The 19,805-nt window shown below is 43.0% G+C and overlaps 1 long non-coding RNA gene across 2 annotated transcripts; it reads right to left on the reverse strand.

The window, feature by feature from the left end:
* Nucleotides 1–5,145: 5,145 nt before the first annotated feature.
* Nucleotides 5,146–19,710, reverse strand: LOC137522405 (uncharacterized). Of its 2 annotated transcripts, none has more exons than XR_011022283.1 (3): nucleotides 19,612–19,710; nucleotides 18,622–18,671; nucleotides 5,146–5,263 (listed from the first exon to the last, which is right to left on the reverse strand). It is a non-coding gene; the product is annotated as an uncharacterized lncRNA (long non-coding RNA). The 2 variants fall into 2 exon arrangements; XR_011022284.1 differs by lacking the exon at nucleotides 5,146–5,263 and adding an exon at nucleotides 10,863–11,099.
* Nucleotides 19,711–19,805: the final 95 nt, after the last annotated feature.

Below are 19,805 nucleotides of genomic sequence, written 5' to 3' on the forward strand. Positions count from 1 at the left end.
AACCGCCGCCTGGATGCTGCCTAACCCTAACCACTCCCTCTGCAGAAACACCCTTTTCCACATAGAAACGATAATATCTTTAATAATGTAAAATCTGTACATACAAACAAAATAATATGCCAAAAACTATTTTGGAGAGGGAGGGTTCTTTAGAGTATTTCCCCTATATCCCTCTTACTTCAGGTGTCCTTTAAAGCAGGATTGTCAGCCACAAAATCAAAATTCCATTTACACACTGCTCTGTGTTTATTATGTAGTCTACATGCAGTCTGCATTGCAAGCATTCCAGTACAATCATAAAGCGTGCATGAAAAAAGCGAGCAGTGAAAAAAGGGCTTGGCTTGATAACGAAATGGCGCGGGTGGATAACGAAATCTGATAACGATAAACATCGTTGTCAAACTTGGTTAACGATAAATACCATTGTAATTACAGACGGTAAATAATAATGAAAATGTATTAACGTTAAAAATCGTTACGTAATTTAACAATACAGTTTAACTCAACCCTACTCTCACAGAGAACCCTCCCCTGGTGGTGCCTAAATGAACCACTCCCCGGGTGGCGCCTAACCCTAACCCCCCCCCCCAGTAGTGCCTAACCCTAATTACTCCCTGGTGGTGCCTAAAGGCCCATACACACGTCCGACTCTTGCAAACGACGGGTCGTTTGAACGTCCCGTCGTTCAGTCGTCCGCACACGAAACCGATTTCGCGTGCGGACGAATGAACGACGGGACGTTCAAACGACCCGTCGTTCGCAAAAGTCCGACGTGTGTATGGGCCTTAACCCTAACCCCCCGGTGGTGCCTAACCCTAACCACTCCCCCTGGTGGTGCCTAAGCCTAACCACTGCCCTGGTAGTGCCTAACCCTAACCACTCCCCCTGGTGGTGCCTAACCCTAAACACTCACTCTGCAGAAACACCCTTTTACACATAGAAACGGTAATATCTTTGATAACGTAAAATCTGTACATATAACCGAAATAATAAGACAAAAACTATAAAGTTGCAAGCTTCTAAAACGATAACTACTTCAAAAACTATAATGTTTTACTGTTGTTAACAATATTTTTGCAGCGCCTGCTTTTTTTGCCGTATTGACGATAATTGCATTAAAGTCTATGGCGGCGCCCTTTTTTCCTGCTACCATCATAAATGTTTCTGCTGTAATGGATCTTGCTCAGCCTAGCTCTATTCTGGTACATTGCCAGGGAGAGGGAAGCTTGTTATCTGACCTCCCACATTCCAGCTCCTCACTGATTGGCTAAGGGCAGTTCAGTGTGACAGGAGGCTGAGAAGGGACATACACCTCACCCTTCTACAGAAGCTGCTGAAATGTGATCTATGCTGTGCTCACATGTTTGTACAAAACAAGCTAGACAGCGCAGTTTCTAGGAGAAAAAAAGAGTAAGGGGGGAAATTACATCAGGATTGGCTTTAGTCAAAGGCAGTAAAGATGGAAAATGCCTGGAACAGTTTTCTCTTTATTTACTATATAAAATTCACTGAAATCAAAACGTGAACAGTACAATACATGTTATGTAAGTAGAACAAGAATATATCTTCTTACATACAGTATGTGTTTGGTAGGGATGCTCATTCGGATTCCGCGGAAATGCAATTTCCGAAATTCCGATCGGAAATTGCATTTCCGCATCGGAATGCGGAAATCGGTAATGCAAGTGCGTTAGGCGGATTTCAATTTCTGCCGGAAATCGCGGAAATTCCACCCGACTTTAACATTGATTTTCTCAAAAACTATAAGGTCTTTTTGAAAACATTTTTTTTGCATCTTGTTCACAAGATTCAGTTTAATAACTCCTGAAAATTTGGTGTTTCTAGGACTTACGGGGGCTTTGCTATTAACCGCTAAAGTTGGCGGATTTTTACTGTAATGTAAAATGCAGAAAATCTGCTTCTGCCTATTTTCTGCATTTACATTACAGGAAAAATCCACCGATTTTAACGGTTAATAGCAAAGCCCCCGTAAGTCCTAGAAACACCAAATTTTGAGGGTTTATTAAACAGAATCTTCTGAACAAGATGCAAAAATAAGTTTTCAAAAAGACCCTACAGTTTTTGAGAAAATCGATGTTAAAGTCGGGCAGAATTTCCGCGATTTCCGGCGGAAATTCCGCATTGGAATGCGGAAATTGGTAGCGGAAAGCGGAATCAGTATTTGGCAATGGCGGAATGCGGAATTACCGCGGAATCGGAAATTGGCATTTCCGACCATCCCTAGTGTTTGGTTGTTTTTCTGGGATAGTATGGCTGTCTCTGCTGCTTTAATGATTTTAGTTTTGTTCTAAAATACAAACTTATCTCTTCCAATATTTACATTACAAAACTGAGCCAGGAAACTGTACAGTGTTTACAGATGCTATCAACACTTTAGCATATGTTGATAAGTTTACTTGTTTACTCTAAATAGAAGAGCAGTTCAATAGCTTATTTGGCATACACTGGGGTTGACATGCCTGTATATTAAAAAAAAAGTGTAAAATAAACAATGCAACAATACACTTAAATTACATTTAAAGAGGAACTGTAACCAAGGATTGAACTTCATCCCAATCAGTAGCTGATACCCCCTTTCCCATGAGAAATATTTACCTTTACTCGAATAGATCATCAGGGGGTTCTGTATGGCTGATTTTGTGATAAAACCCCTCCCACAGTGTGATGTCATGACCTACGTCCTGACAGTTTCCTGTCTGTGTGCCTTGTTGCATTCTGGGAAATAACGTATTTTCCCAACAGTATCTCCCTCTGTGCATATGAATAGTTATAAAAAACAACAACCTTTTAGCCTATTGCATTGATCTGCAAACTTGGCTCTCCACTTGTTAAAGCGGAATATAGCCCTGCATTTCAACTTTGCTCTAAAACATTATTTACAGTATATTATATGCAACCAGCATTTTTTTTTTTACTAGACCAGCATTGGAAGGGTTACACAGGGCTTTAAAGTTCCTGGAGATTTCTGCAGACGCATACGAAGCTGAAATAGATACATTTTGTTTACATAAATGTATCTAAGTGTTGAATGTGACTCACTGTCTCTGACTGAGAAGGAGCTGGAGGACAGCCAAAGAGTGTGTAACATTTATCAATAGATACATCTAACTATATAGAATGTAACAATCTGAACTTCTGCATATCTCTCCACTGAACTTTAAACCTCTGTGTTTAACCCTTCCAATGCTGGTCTAGTAAAAAAAAATGCTTTTTGCATATAATATGCTGTAAATAATATTTTAGAGCAAAGTTGAAATGCAGGGTTATATTCCGCTTTAAGGAACTAAAAGTCCCACAATGCATTGCAGGAGTCTGACATCCACATTCGTGATTCATGAAGGCAAATGCATTGTGGGACTTGTAGTCTGGAGAGCCAAGTTTGCAGATCACTGGCCTAGTGGCCTATTGCATTGTTAGGGGGGTGTGGGTATAAATCATGGCAGTTGGTGCTGTCTGTTTTTTTTCATGTCTGCCAGTAGTAAAGATGATGACCTGCAGGCTGCTTGTGGATCAAACAGTATGAACTAATTACATGGCGAATATCAATCATTTCTTGATCTCTCAACTATTTTTAACTTCTCAGTTTGCAATGCATTGATTTTTTTCCCCTTTTCACTAAAATTCCTCTTTAATTGCAGTAAAGCATGATATACTAACACTTTAAACCACACTCCTTTAAAAGCAGGCTGTGATTGGCACTGCTCACTTTAAAAAGCAGGTTGTGATTGGCAGTTAGAGGTACCACTGCTCGTGCCCTGCCCCTCGGAATGCTCGGAATGCTATCTACACGTGTCTACAGGCATTGGTGCTATAAATATCTGCAGCCCTGGCATGAGGTCATCGTCCCTTGCATGCTGCCAGAGTGTGTCAGCTCCAAGCGCCATGCAAATATATATACTCACATGTGGCAGGCCCATCATTCCATACACATATTATACATAAATCTGCTAACAGGGCATCATGGGTCATGGTAATAGGCCTTGCTTTGTTATGTGAACAGTCGCAGTCCTTGGACAGAGTAACTGGGTCACAGCCTGTCTCTGGGCAGGCAGCCAGCTCTGTTTAGCGATGCTGGTTTGGCTGCTACAGACACAATGATGTTATTTACCCAGCAAAATGCACATGTGCAGTCACCCGTAGCAACCAGTGACCCGCAGGGCTCCAATTTGTTTGAAAGCATCAGGCTGATCAAAGCCCGTCTCTCTATTGGCTGCAATGGTCTGCTTGCCACTCCCGTATGTGTGCTTTCAATAAGTATATGCTCTGGTCTCTCTCTACATATTTTCAGGGTGGATTTTTTTTATGGGGGGGGGGGGGGGAGGATTTAAAGGGACATTACAATTTTGTTATAAAATTGCTATAAATGATTTAGTATTTATATAGCACTGACATCTTCCACAGCGCTGTACAGGGTATATTGTCTTGTCCCTTAACTGCCCCCTCAGAAGGGCTCACAGTCGTAATCCCTTCCCTAGTCATATCATGTAGTGTATGTATCGTAGACTAGGGCCAATTTGTGGGAAGCCAATTAACTTATCTGTATGTTTTTGGGATGTGGGAGGAAAACGGATTGCCCAGAGGAAACCCTCCAGGGATGTGTGAGGAAATCAAGGAACCTGGAGGAAACCCATGCAGACACAGGAAGGACATACAAACTCTGTGCAGATAGTGCTTCGGCTAGGATTTGAACCAGGGACCCAGCGCTGCAAGGCGAGAGTGCTAACCACTACACCACCGTGCTACCCCATACACATAGATGAGTGTCTCACAAGGCTTTTTGCAATGTACTGTTGTTACAAACTATCTTTCTATTTCAATCTGCAGCTAGCAAAGGATTTTAAACAATGACAGAAAGCGCAGACTTTGCTTCTTTGCGGTCTTGGCAACAGTACTTTTTGTACTCTATATGTAGAACTGTTGCCAGGAGTCTGTTTGGTAGAAACTCCCACCTGAACGACTCCACTGACTCACAGCTAACTTGGTATACTCCTCCGACCTTTTATTTTCAATTAGAAAGACTGTTGAATAATTATTTTGCATGAACACTAAAGACAAAGTAAGCTGAAATAAGGTCAGTCCCTGAAATATTCATGGTGGTACAGTAGATTGCATGCTTACCTTGCTCTACTGCGTCCCCGGCGTAAATCTGGGCCAGGACACTATCTGCTTGGAGTTTGTATGTATTTCCTGTGTTTGTCTGGGTTTCCTCCTGTATCCCAAACAGACAGGGATTAAATTGAACCTGAGATGAAAATGAACAGATGAGATAGACAATTGTATTTATCCTCCTACTCCTAAAAATGACCTTTTTTTAGATATTCCATAGCTTTATTTTTTATTTCAACATTTATTTAAAGTAAACCAGAGCTCTACCTATAAGAAGAACCAATACTTACCCGGTGCTTTCTCCTGCATCATAAACACGTGTGAGTCCCTTGCCGTCTTCCCGCGGTCTACCGTTCTGCCGCGATCAGCCCCAGTAATTGGCTCAGTCGCGTCAGTCCAGGTCTACTGCGCATGTGCAGTAGCGCAGCAGACCCAGACTGAGCCCGACTGAGCCAATTACTGGGGCTGATTGCGGCAGAACGTCAGACCGCGGGAAGACGACAAGAGACTCAGGCGTGTTTGTGCTGCAGGAGGAAGCAACGGGTAAGTATCGGCTCTTCTTATAGCTAGAGCTCTGGTACACTTTGAACATTTACCCATGCCTGGGGCCCACTGGAGATCACTCCTGCACTTGCGATCACACAAGCGCTTTGTGCAGTGATCCCCGGGCGTTGGTCTAGTGTGTGTGTGAACCCATGGAAATAAAGTTTAAAGTACTTACCAGGCTTCCCAGGGTTAATTTCTGCTGGCTTCCTGTGCATTGCCCCGCCCCCTAGCACAGGAGGTCATAGCCACTTCTCTACTTCCAATTAGAGACGGGTAGATAACCTCTTCTGCCAGGGGGCGGGGCTGTGAAACAAAAGCCTGACATCGGGAGACCAAGAAACGCCACAAAGTTGCTGCAAAATTGCTTTTGAAAAGCAATTCAGAATTGATTTTTCAGTGCTTCTATATCTTGTATTGCACCACAACCACTCCAAAAACGCCACAGCACCCAGTATTGTGATTTGGCCATTGCCTTTATTCAGCGTAGCACCTTTTGGGATCAGCAACCTCAAAGCTCAGATAAAAGCGCTCTAGTAGGTCCCAGGCCTCAGTGACATGACTATGCGCTCTGTAAAGTGCTGCAGAAGATACCAGTACATATTCTTAACAGTATTATGCAGAACCAAGCGGAAACCCTTGAATTTATTCTCAATGATAAAGGATTTTCCATTGGAAGGGACAGACGCGCATTACATGTTGCCACTCTGAGCTGGCCTGTCCCTGTAATTCTGTTGCTGATGGTAATAATCCCTGTGATTAGTGAAATTGATGTTATCAGTTTGTGCCGTAGGCTCTTTCAATGTATGGATGCTGTCAAGGTTCAGGAATGAACCGAGTGGAAATGACATAAAGTGGAACTGAAGACAGGTTTACAAAGAAACATAAAAAAGTATAAATAAAATTCACAATGGAGGAAGAAAAAAAATTCTAAGGTCTTCTAGGCTGGAGATTATTGGTGACCATAAATGATGCTACACACCAGGCCTAGATTGATTAAACATTGTCTGTTTATAGGTGGAAAAAGTTTACAACCCTCAGCAGGGTCATTGCCCATCCTTCATGTTCATCTACCTTATTTATTTAAGTATTTATATAGCGCCGACATATTACGCAGCGCTGTACAGAGTATATTGTCTTGTCACTAACTGTCCATCAGAGGGGCTCACAATCTAGTCCCTACCAAAGTCATATGTATGTATCATGTAGTGCATGTATGGTTTAGGGCCAATTTTTTTTTGGGGGGGAGCCAATTAACTTATCTGTATGTTTTTGGCATGTGGGAGGAAACCAGAGTGCCCGGAGGAAACCCACGCAGACACAGGGAGAACATACAAACTCCTTGCAGATGTTGACCTGGCTGGAATTCAAACCAGGAACCTAGCGCTTGCAAGGCGAGAGCGCTAACCACTATGCCACCATGCTGCCCAATCTACCCAATCTGCCCAATCTACCTGATCCTCTTCCTCATATTCTTCTGGACAGGACAGATGGTTCCACCAAGAAGCAGAGGATAACTGGGCTGACCAATCAGGTTGTTGCCTAGCAGCGTTGCTTGTGAATTTTTTAAGTCAAAAGGAAACTAACTTTTCTTTCCGATGTGAAAATCTGTGGAAAACTGGTGTTTTTAAATGTGAAAATGAAAGCGGAATATAACCCTGCATTTTAACTTTGCTCTAAAACATTATTTACAGCATGTTATATGCAACCAGCTTTTTTTTTTTTTTTACTAGACCAGTATTGGAAGGGTTACACACAGAGCTTTAAAGTTCCATGGAGAGAAATGCTGCCGCAGCCGAAGTTTAGATAGATACATTTAAGTAAACACAATGTAACAAGTGAGGAACGTGATTCACTCTCTCTCTCTGTGTCCGGGAGCTCCTGCACAGTCAGAGAGTGTGTCAAATTCACCACTTGTTATCTTGTGTTTACTTAAATGTATCATCATTCAACTTCGGCTGCGGCAGCATCTCTCTGCACGGAACTTTAAAGCTCTGTGTGTAACCCTTCCAATGCTGGTCTAGTAAAAAAAAAATGCTGGTTGCATATCATATGCTGTAAATAATGTTTTAGTGCAAAGTTGAAATGCTGGGTTATATTCCGCTTTAGATGCAAAAAAAACTCACAAACATATGGCAAAATGATCTTCAATTGCACGTTCTCTTAAAAGTCAAATTTTACATTATTTTTGTGAAAACGATTGCGATAAGAAGATTGTCATTTTTGCTCATCAATGTTCTATCAGTGATATATCAAGATGACATGCCTATTGTGGTTGAACAGGCAAAGGTTGCTGGGATATTTTAGTGGTGCCACAATTATAAAGCTGGGACATCCGCTCCACCTCACCGCAAAGTCGGAATCAAGACCTGGCCTGGACAGAAGTTGCCTCAAAACCTCAGGGACAGTTGTAAGTAAACGGAATGTGGGGGCCTCTCGTATTTTAATACTGCAGAGCTGTGATCTCTGCAACCCATGATTTGGGGGCCCCTAATGGGTGAAGACTGAAGACCCCCCCAGTATGCCCTATGGAACCGCTGACCTAAAAAAATGCTTCCTCTTCACTGTAAACAGGGTTGATTGTTCTTTTTGATATTTTGTTCTTATTTTCAAAAAATAAAAAAACAACCGTGTTCTTTTTTAGCAAGTGCCCAGAGATCCATTTAGGCCTACCTGTATGATGAGAAATAACAGAACAATTACCAGCACAGAGGGGAAGAAGAGGGAATAAAAATAGATCAGAAAAGCAGACGGGGGTCTTAGTTGAAAAACAACGAGGATGTCAAAAGAAAACACCAGACCAATAAACAGAGAAACAGAATACATGGAGCAATATAATGATCTCATACGTAGCTGGCGTGTCGGAGGAACCCAAGAGGATCTTTAACAAACATTGCATCTTTGTTTTCTTTAATTCTAGCAACATGCTGAGACAGAAACTGGCACATCTTAAAGACATGACACTGAAGCACACACAAAGCAGACTGGTGTATGCAGTCTAGTGAAGGGAGGAGTTCAAACATTTGTATAGTAGGGAAGCACAAGCATCCCCTAAAATCACAACATAGGAAGATTATGTCTGCATGTCTCCGGAGACATTCTACAGCAAGGGGAACTCTACACCTCAAGACTTCATGGACTTCCTACAGGAAGGGTAACTCAAAACTCAAAACTCTGTGGACTTCAAACTATATGGACTTCCTACTTGAAGGAAGGGGAACTCTGCAATTCAAGACTATGCAGACTTCCTAGAGGAAGGGGAACTCTGCACCTTAAGACTCTGTGGACTTCAAACTCTATGGACTTCCTACATGATGGGGGACTCTACACCTAAAGACTCGGCAGACTTCCTAGAGGAAGGTGATCTCTGCATCTCAAGATTCATTGGACTGCCTACAGTAGGGGGAACTCTTCACCTCAAGACTCTGCGGACTTCCCACAGGAAGGGGAACTCTGCACCTCAAGACTCTGCGGACTTCCTACAGGAAGGGTAACTCTGCACCTCAAAACTCTGTGGACTTCAAACTATATGGACTTCCTACTTGAAGGAAGGGGAACTCTGCAATTCAAGACTATGCAGGCTTCTTAGAGGAAGGGGAACTCTGCACCTCAAGACTCTGTGGACGTCAAACTCTATGGACTTCCTACATGATGGGGTACTCTACACCTAAAGACTCGGCAAGCTTTTTAGAGGAAGGTGATCTCTGCATCTCAAGATGCTTTAGACTGCCTACAGGAAGGGGAACTCTGCACGTCATTTACTCATCGCTAACCATTGGGGATTATTTGTCTCCCGATGACCACTATTGCACTTGTATCCTGGGCTTCACACTCCTCGCCTTGGGGCAGACCATGCCTACCACCAGTGCAGGGGTTTACAGCATACTTATCATATAAACAGCCTCCACCCAATGCATGACTTATCATTTGCTGGCACAAAATGAAGTTAATTACTGACACAAATACTGCCATTCAGTTGGATTATACAGCAAAATAAGTGCAGTGGAATGGTGGAGTTGAGTGAATCATCTGTGCAGTTCCTGATGACCACCAGATCAACCATCTGTAGGACCCAGCAGTAGATGATATGTATTGCATAATAATTATAAAAACACATACATCATTTTTATTTTCAGTGCTCTATGGACTCTGCGTTGTGAACCAAAAAGTGCTTTAGCTGTAGTACATTTTCTTTCTTATATGAAATCTGAATCAATGACCCTTATAGCGACTCAACAAGTCATCTGTATTGCCAATCAGGAGAATATAGGTCAATGCTAAAGGAAGCCTAAAAGTAGAATGAAAAAAAAAAAAGACAAAAACTACACATTGTTTTTTGACACCCCTAGACCATCTCAGAGTTGCCCTTCTGGCCGTGTGAACAGTCTGTGTAGTTACTCCGGGGGTCAATACAACACAGTTCCTCTACGCACTTTTCCACAATGCCATGCCCTTTTGGGTCAAAAGGATTCAGCACTAGAGAGGACAGCTGTAGAGCTACAGAACAGCAAAGAATCTTCGAAAAAAAAAAAAAAATCTCAAGCATAGATAAAAGCCCAGCCTAGGTTTTCCAAGTCTCTCTCTAGCAATATGTCAGCTGGAAACTGATTGGCCGCTGTGATTTCCTTTGGTTTTTGAAAATGGACTGCGATGCACAGAGTGAGCAGCTCTCTGTAGCTGGGAGCCCCTTGTCTTATTTATGGATAGACTTTCCCTCGCAGAAAGAACTCGGTGTAATATTACAGTAGCTACCGAGTCGAGTTATTAAGTTTTTCGACTTCTGGAGCATTTGCTTATTAACACTTAACTCCCACTGGATCCCGGCGCAAAGGACGTCTATTCGGTTGGAAATAGATTTCACCTGGATCTCTGCATATGTTAATTCGTTTTGGCGACATAATAACGGTATTCTATTTGCGAGGTTACAAATTTGCTTGCACGTCGGGCAGAAATTGAGTCTGTTATAGAAAGGAAACTTGAGGTTAGGGAAACAGCAGGCAGTAAGGAAAGCGAAAACAATGGTTATATTAAACCAATTTAAATTATTAGATCCTGCTCGATAAGGAAGCGCAACAAAAAAAAAGGGGGGGGGGGGGAATATTGATGTACATAGCGCACTGGTGAATGGAAGCCTTTAGAGATCAGATCAATGGAAAAATTCTGATTGATTACTAGGAGTTATTATACTTGGTGTATGGCTCTGGTTTATTAAAGACCGCATGTGGGCATACTTTCCTCCGCTCACTCGCCCCCCTCCAGCCTCTCTGCAGCCTGATTGATGCTGTGAAATTAAAGACCAGTTCCAGCCAAAAGTGTTTTCTTAGTTTTGGAGAGAGGTGATGAGTAATACGTTTTGTCAGGTTGTTCTTGCTGTCTATTTTTTCTCACTTCCTGTCTGTGGGATCTTCTTGCGCGCCTCCAGAATTGGTCTTGGGAACAGAAAATAAAAAACAGCAATATAAAACTGAACAAAGTTCTAAACCTTCTCTAAAAAGAAAGTAATATATATTTACACACACAAAGAGAAAGAGAGAGAATATTATAGTTATCTCCAGTGGCGTAGAGTTTACCATAGCAGCCATAGCGGCTGCTATAGAGCCTGTAGCCAATGGGGGCCCGGTGGTTTCACCCAGAGGTATAGCTATGGGTGGGCAAGGTGGGACACATGTCCCCGGGCGCAGCACTGTAAGGGGGCGCAGAGCATGGCCACCGCACCCCCAAGAGAGTGAGAGGCAACTCACTGGCTGCCAGAAGTGCCCCAGCTTCTCTCTCTACCTCTGCAGAGGAGTGCAGAAGCGTTAACAGCAGCAGAACAAGGGAAGTACATCTGGCTAACTATAGGGGGCATATCTGGCAATCTAAACGTGGGGAAGGAATGCACATCTGGCTATCTTAACAGCATTTATACATTTGGCTCCACCTATGACCACACACACATTCTGATGCATGGCCATGCCCAATTTGTCCAGAAGGGGGTGCAAAAACTGTCTTTGTCCCCAGGAGCTGAAAAGCCTGGTTTCACCCTCCTAAATTGCAGAGTAAGCGAGTAGAGTGTTCGTTGGAGGGAAGTCACATATTTCTCCGAGCTTCACTGATGGCATCCTTGTATCCATGACTACAGTACACTCTCTCTTCGAATGGGTTGCATGATGAGAGAGGGTGCAGTAATCATGGAAATTCAGATGCATGGGGAAAGTAGATTATTGGTGAAGCCCAGAGAGATATGTAACTTCCTTCCAGCGCTCTACTTGGTAACTCTGCATATGAGGTGGGGGGTGGGCTAATCTGGCTACCTGTATTTTTGGAGGACTAGTCTGGCTAACTATATTTTAGGGGGCTAATCTGGATACCTATACTTGGGGTATCTTTAGATATTCATACTCTGTCCGCCTATACTGAGGGCGACCTAATACTGAGTGTTTTCTCTAGCTCCCTATACTGAAGGTGGGGGGCTATCTCCGGCACAAAGGTACCTTATATTTGTTTTAAAGGGGGAGGGGGAAGACAAAATTTTGGTATAGGGCCCCATAACTTCTAGCTATGCCGCTGGCTTTCTCGGCATCTATTGGATCAAATGTAACTATTTTCTGTCAAGTTAATATATCCAAAAACTAAAGTAACTATTCTGTTTTGGAGTTGGGCTTTAACATAGCTCCCAACTGTCTTCTTTTTTGGAGGAACAATCCCTCTTATAGTAAACTAGTGACCTAAGCCCATTTAAAATCGGACTCTAGGTCTGTCACTGCCGCGCACGCACCCGTGAAGTGGACCCTGGATGGGAATAGTGGGTTCTATGAGGATCTGGGAAGCCTCTGGGCCCTCCAGAACTTTCCCACCACTGAGGTAAGTATCTTACTTCACCCTCTTCCCACTTCTAGTTTGCTTTGAAGATGTAATTTAAATAGATGTCTAAAGATGCAGATGTATCCTTAAAATGTCAAATTTAAGAAATCTTTCCATCCGTTTTTCTCTCTCTCTCTTCTTCTTGAGTTAAAAAAACCCCAAACACTAAACACGCACTATGAGCAATACGTTATGTCTCTAAAACGGAACATTAAAAATCCTGCTTGTTGAAAACAGTCATAAAACATTTGTGGACAAATTTGCAGATTTTTGTTTGAACCCATCATAAAATATTTATGCACGGTTTGGCTGAAAAAAAAATTGCTTTATTTTCCCAATTCCACAAATCATTCTGAGAACCAAACAGCCTCACATTCGCTGGGACAGCAGAATTTCCATCTACGGCTCTTTGGAGACTCAACTATTTGAACGTGTTCAGTTAAGATTCGTAAAATGAATTATAGGGAACAAATGTCTTGTCTTGTTTTCTCCTGTGTGCCCTAGATCACTACACTTAGCAAAACACAATTCCCAAAAGGTTCTTCAGCTTCTCTGCAAACGACCCGAGGACCCGAGAGGCAAACTCTTAAGATTCTTCCACCCTGAGGCCAGTTTGGTTAGTGGTGGGATTACGTCTTTAAGCGTCCTCAACTATCATTTAGCCATGCTTAGAACTTTGTGTGATGGCATTTCTTCCGCAAACTGTCAGTGACATCTGTCATAGGATAGCGGAAACAATGTGTAATGGCTGCCAAAATTATGTTCTCAGCATTTTTAACACCTTGATGTGCCTATGTTTCCTTCTCCGTATATATCATTTTTTTTAATGCATTGCTGAACGGCATTTCAAATAAAGGCCTATTGTACTTTTTTTATATAACTGCATTTTATAGAAACACAATTGTAAAAGAAAATAATAATTCCATGAAACTTAAATTATAGAAAATTTTAGTGATTAAGGTCTCCAGGACTGTTGCATGGGCCTGTTCTGCCCTTCTTCCTTTCCAGACAAATCCTGGCCCTCACCCTTAGTTGTGTTGATGATGATGATGATGATGATGATGTCATGGGGTGGATTTCTGGAAAGGCCACAAAAGCCCAGGCCTTGGGTAGCTGCTGCCTAAGGGAGCACCCAAACATGAAAGAGGAGTTGCTACATATTAAAGAGAAGTTTGAAAATGGGGAGCAACACATGACAAAGGGAAACTGATGCCCAAGGAAACTGTTCATGAAAAAAAGGGCTACAGTACATGGATGATACACAATAAAAAGGGGGCTGCACATGGAATGGGAGGGGCGCTGCTGCACATGAAAGGGGAGCCACGACATACTTGGCACAAAAAGTAAAAATCCGGCCTTGGTGGAGCCAACTAGCCATTTCCTCCTCCTAATTAAACTCCTCCTTAACCACTTAAGGACCATAGGCTAATTTTTACAATTCAGTGCTCTACACATTCGTCTACAGCACACAAATGAATTCACCCCCCCCCCCCCCCTTTCCTTGCCACCAAAAGTTGTCCCCTTACAGTGCTGCTGTTTTTTTTTTTTTTCTAACAGCCTACTAGCCGCGATCGTAGGCTAGCAGGCAGTTTACGGAAGGCATCAACACGCGGGATCCCCTAAAACTCCGCCCCCAGGACTTGACGTCAATTGTTACGTGTTACGCGGTCCTGGGGGAGCTACCTTGCGGCCACCGATCGGCGTTAGGCAGTCGTAAGGTGGTTTAAGTGCTTCAAAAATAATCAGAACTATATTCAACCCAGTGGTTCGAGCTCAGAGAGGCTCTTTTGCATTGCTAACAACTGAAGTTTTATTATTTAACTCTTCCTGTACTGGAAAACAATATGAGACTAAATTCTTTGCTACTAATGTTCTATTTTTTAGCTAAACTACACATACAATTCATTATCTCATAGTCAGGTATAGCAGTATTACCTCACCAGCGGAGAGTGCTGCGGCCGCCGCTTCCGCGTCTGACGTCACTCCGGCGGCGGTCGCATCCTCTCAGACATCTTGCACAGCCCCTGGCAGGACAGGTCTCTCCTCTGCACATCAGATTAACTCAGTCAGCACGCTCGCGGGCGGGGCGGCAGGACCTGTATAATCTGAGGAGACGGGTCAGCTGATCTTGCGGTCAGTGGACACCAACCTGCCATTCACACGCTGCTGATTGGTTCAGCCCTCTGGGCGGGCGGCTTGAATTTTCTTTCTGTATTTAAGCTGGGAGATGTCATTTGCTCATTGTCTGTTGTTGTGAATACTTCGTGTTAGCGCTCAGACCTTTGATAGCTGTAATCAGTAGTGAAAAACATACCAATTGTATTTATCTGTGTATGACTCTTTGCCTGTTCTGACTATTCTTTCTGCCTTGTGATTCTGTACCTCTGCCTATCTGATCTTGTTGCCGACTTTTGCTTGAACTTCTCTCTGATTCTGCTTGTCGATTCTGTACCTTATCTGCCCGTCTGTTGCCTACCTGATCTATCTGACTATTCTTTCTCACCAGTGGGCCATCACCACTGGTGAGATTGCCGCTGTGGTTCTATCTGTAACCTCCATCGCCACTGGTGAGGTTACCGCTGCGAATCTATCAGAAACTTACTGTTTGCACCAATCACTACACTTTGTGCAATAAAGCTAGTGACTTTCGTCACGTCTTACACGTCATTTGCTTACTATATCTGTATTGTTGGTGATTCTGCAGATCACCATATAATCAGATATAGTATCTGTATTATTGGTGATACTGCAGATCACCACATAATCAGAAATCTGTTATCCTGCTGACACTATTGTTACACTCATAAGTTTATTTTCACTTCAAGTTTGCCCACCCCTGGAGACCCTCACAGCCTTGGAGCCCACCTTGCAAGGGTCATATGACAAGTGTGGCCAGCAAAATCTTCACACCTATAACAAGTTTATCCCTAAAAAAACCCTTTATAACAGGGAACGAGGTGGTAGTTGGGCCCCCTTACAGCTCTGCCCTCCCATGCGATCCCAGGGGCTGCTCATCTGTAGTTATGCCTGTGTCTGGCACCCAAATTTCCTTTTTCTGGTACCAGACTGCCCCTAAAGAGCAGCTAGTAACAGCTCCGCTAAAAGTGGTGGACGCTCTTTTTTTCAGATGATTATTGCTTTTATGAACGTATTATTTTATGAATTTTTGTAGCAGCATTTTTCTGGCAAGTTACCTGTTCACCTTCCTATAAATGGGCCTCTATCACCTTATCTGTCTAGTTATCTGTCTATGTGGCTATCAGACATCCATCAGCCGCGACGGGTACACAAAAACGACTTCTGAACATCTTCTGAAATCATGACTCCTCTCGCAACATTTATTTTCTACACGAGTTCCTGTATTTCTCCAGGACTTCCAAATCTCAGCTCTGGAGAGGAGAGATTAACTGAAGAAATTTGCTTTTTTCCCTTCTCCTTACAATCACAGTGGGTAACGCCGCCGCCTCCTCCTGGGAAGTGCATTAGACATAAACTAGGAATGCATTAGTAGCCTCTAATATGAAATGTCACAACACCTCTAAAATACCTCCTTTTTTTGAAATGTTTTTTTACAACTATTTGCAGTTATTTTGGTACGCGCATTGAGGGATACGGACAGACTGGGACTGAATGTGGACTCGCAGTCTGTGTAGCTGAAAAGAGGGATGGGGTGCCACAATGCTCATATTTTTGCTCACAGTTGTATTCACTAAGAAATGTTTTGCTTTGTTTTTTGCATTAATTTTCGTGAACATTATGTAAAATTTGACTTGGCGAAAATGCCATCAAGAAACATTCATTTATTTTTCTGCATTTTTTGTGAATTTTTTGTTAAAATAAACTATTTTGTGCCTTTTGCGGTAAAAATTACTGATGACCTCTGCCACCACCAAACTCCTCATCCATGCCCTCATAATTTCCCGCCTTGACTACTGCAATGCCCTGCTGTCTGGTCTCCCTATGACCCGAACAGCCCCACTGCAGTCCATCATGAATGCAGCAGCCAGAATTATCCACTGCTCCCATCGCTCCACCATGGCGGATCCCCTCCTTGAATCCCTCCACTGGCTTCCTATCCAGTCCAGAATCAGATTCAAGATACTGTGTCTGACCCACAAATCTGTCCACAAAACCTGTCCAACCTACATTTCCGATCTTACTCAGAGCGGTACACACCTAGCCGCTCACTCCGCTCTTCCAATGAACTTCGCCTAACCGCCCCCCGCATCACCCAGTCCCATATACGCCTCCAGGACTTCTCAAGAGCTGCTCCAACACTATGGAACTCCCTACCTCCACCCATTAGGGCAGCCCCCTCCTTCAACATCTTCAAGAAAGCCCTCAAAACTCACCTTTTCACTCTGGCTTACTACCCCTCACAAGTGCTCTAAACCCACAGCTGAACTCTGGTCTCCTACCTCTCGTGTCTACCTCTCCCTTTAGATTGTAAGCGTTTGGGCAGGGTCCTCCTCCTTTTGTGTCCTACCTGATCATGCACCTCCATTACTGTGCACCCATGCTATGCATTTGAGTGAACCTAGCTTGCCTAATCTCCATGCTCCATCCAGTGACTGACTAAGCATTACCTGGTACTCATACTGTGCTGCATGATCTGATCTTTCTTGTATTCAGGTATTGTCATTTTGCTGTATGTCACCCCTAAATATTGTATGTATCCCTATTTATTGTCCAGCGCTGCGTAATATGTTGGCGCTTTATAAATACAACAAATAAATAAATAAATTGCATGCATTTTTGCATAGTGCTGCTCGGATACCACTTTTCACTATCTGGATCTAATTCGGATCCGGATGCCCAGATATCCGATCCGGGTCAGATATCTGAGTTTAAAATTTTCCAATACGGATCCGAATCAGATATCCGACCCCAGTATCCAGCCAGATTCCCATATCTGGATAGAAAACCGGAAGTGACCTGAAAATGGTGTTAAAATGCTTCCAAAGGGCCAAAATGCCTTTTGGATGTCTCTCTCTCTCTCTCTCTCGCTCTCTCTCTCTCTCTCACTCTCTCTCCCCCTTTCCCCCTCTCTCTCTCCCCCTTTCCCCCTCTCTCTCTTCTCCTCTCCCCCTCTCTCTCTCCCCCTCTCCCTAGGCCTGGATGACTTTGAAAGGGATTTTTGCCATTGAAGGTGATTTTGACTTCTGCTCGGATATCCGCCTGAATTTCGGATTTCATATGGGAAATCTGAGTTTACTCGGATAGTCTATTCGGATTTTAAAAAATATCCAAATTGCTATTTAAAGTTCGGATAGTGGAAAAAGTTCGGATTATCTGGGTAGTTCGGATATCCGAAATCTTGCTGAGCACCACTGATTGTATGCATGTTTTGTGAATTTTCATGTCGAAAAGAAAAAGTTGTTTCCTTTGGCCATAAATATGAAGTATTTTTGCAAATATTGTCTTCAAAAATTGAAAACAGCATTTTCGATGCGAAAATTACTTTGGCGAAAATGCACAAGCAGCACTGATTAGCGGTGGCATCGCTCCGCTTAGCTTTTGCCATGTCTTCATTTCCAATGTCAGACACAGTCCAAAAAGGATAAATACGGCTGCCACTAGGAGCGCCATTACCGGATAAAATCTGACGCAATGTCATCCTCTTTCGATCAAAATGTTGGTGCTCATGCCATGTGGGTCAGGGCTATAGCAAGTGAACTGGTGCTGCCCCCGCGATTGATGGACTAGTGCAAGGAGGTAGAGACCCTACCAGCACCCCCGCAGCAGAACAGCGAAATCACCCATGTCCCGCTCGAACAGCAGAAAAAAAGTAAGTGCTGGGGGATAAGGAGGGTGAACAAAAACATGGTTTGGAAAGGGTTAATGCCCAGTTCCAACTTCCAGGGCAATACACGGAGCTTCCGGCGGGGGGGGAGCAACGTCGGCGACAGCTTCCGTCGCATCACTCATCCCTCTTCCACCGTGTGTATGCGGAGGGACCTGGCAACGAGCTGTCGCCGATCTGTCGCGCACACGCTCCCGTGTTCTAGCGACCAGCTACATTTGTAGCTCGTGTGTACCCACCATTACTATGAGAACTAGTAATCCCAGGGACAGAAAGAGAAACTAGTCAGGGTTTACAATCCTTACCTCCACTCAAATGTACTGCCCATGTCACTCTTGGAGAATTTTCACCACCTCTGTTTGAACAAAGCACAGGGATAAATGATTAATGGGAAGGGGTGTAGAAAAGGTCCTTGGTGAATGAACAAACACACTTCCGGAGACTTTTTCAGAAAGATTTGTCTACACCAGCTGCAAAAATGAGATGCTTTTCTGATATTATTTTTGATCATTCACAACAAGAAATTCACCATATTGATGAAAAACAAATGTATACTGCTTGCCAGTGAGCCAATGCACATCAGGTGACATCAGGCACATCTAAAAAAAAAAAATAGTCTATACATTTTGATAACATTTATTTTTCTCCTGAGCTGCATTGTGCAAGGGCCCTATTCCACTAAGAAACTGTTCGCATTCAAATTGGTGTATGGGCTGGGGAGGACCTAAAGTGGTCTGAAAGTCAGCATTTCCTCCTTACTCTAAAAGATTATTTACAACATAAAATCTACTAACACAAAAAAAAATTGTAGCAAAGCAGCATTCAAACAGTTAAACACAGCACTTTATTCTTCAGTGGAAAGCTCAAACGAGGTGATAACATTATCTTTTTGTTTACATTCCTTTGCAGTTCTGTGTACCATGTGGACAGGGCAGGATCAGCACTGCAGTTCTCTGTACCATGTGGGCAGGATCTGCATCTGCATTGGGCATTTTGACAGACATCAATGTTTCATGAAATTACGAGTCAATGTGAAATTACACATTCTTATTACAAAATTTCACATTGGGATTTCAAATAGCAATTGCGTATTTTTGCTGCAAAATGAATACTGTGTGATACTTGAGCTCATCACTAATCGCGTTTTCCTGTAAGGATGGGTTTGTAGTCTTATGGGTTTGAAGTTGGCAAATTTGGGTGACGGGAGAGGAAAAAAGAAACAGAAAACACCAGGAGCACCAGATAGTGTAACATTTCCAGGCAATGAAATAATGTGTGAAACAAATACTACTTACAAACACAGTATTAAAGTGAACCTCCAGACTAAAAATCTACTCAGCAGAACTGAAAAGGCTTGGTGTTTCTTTAACAGTTTCACAGCATTCAGAACGTTGTTTTCCTTATAAAAGTCTCATTTTTAGGTGCATTTTTAGCTAAGCTTAACCCCATCAAAGAAAACTGCCCAGGCTTTTATTCTCCTGATGCTGTG

The sequence above is a fragment of the Hyperolius riggenbachi genome, chromosome 6, assembly GCF_040937935.1.
Source record: "Hyperolius riggenbachi isolate aHypRig1 chromosome 6, aHypRig1.pri, whole genome shotgun sequence".
NCBI lineage: Eukaryota > Metazoa > Chordata > Amphibia > Anura > Hyperoliidae > Hyperolius > Hyperolius riggenbachi.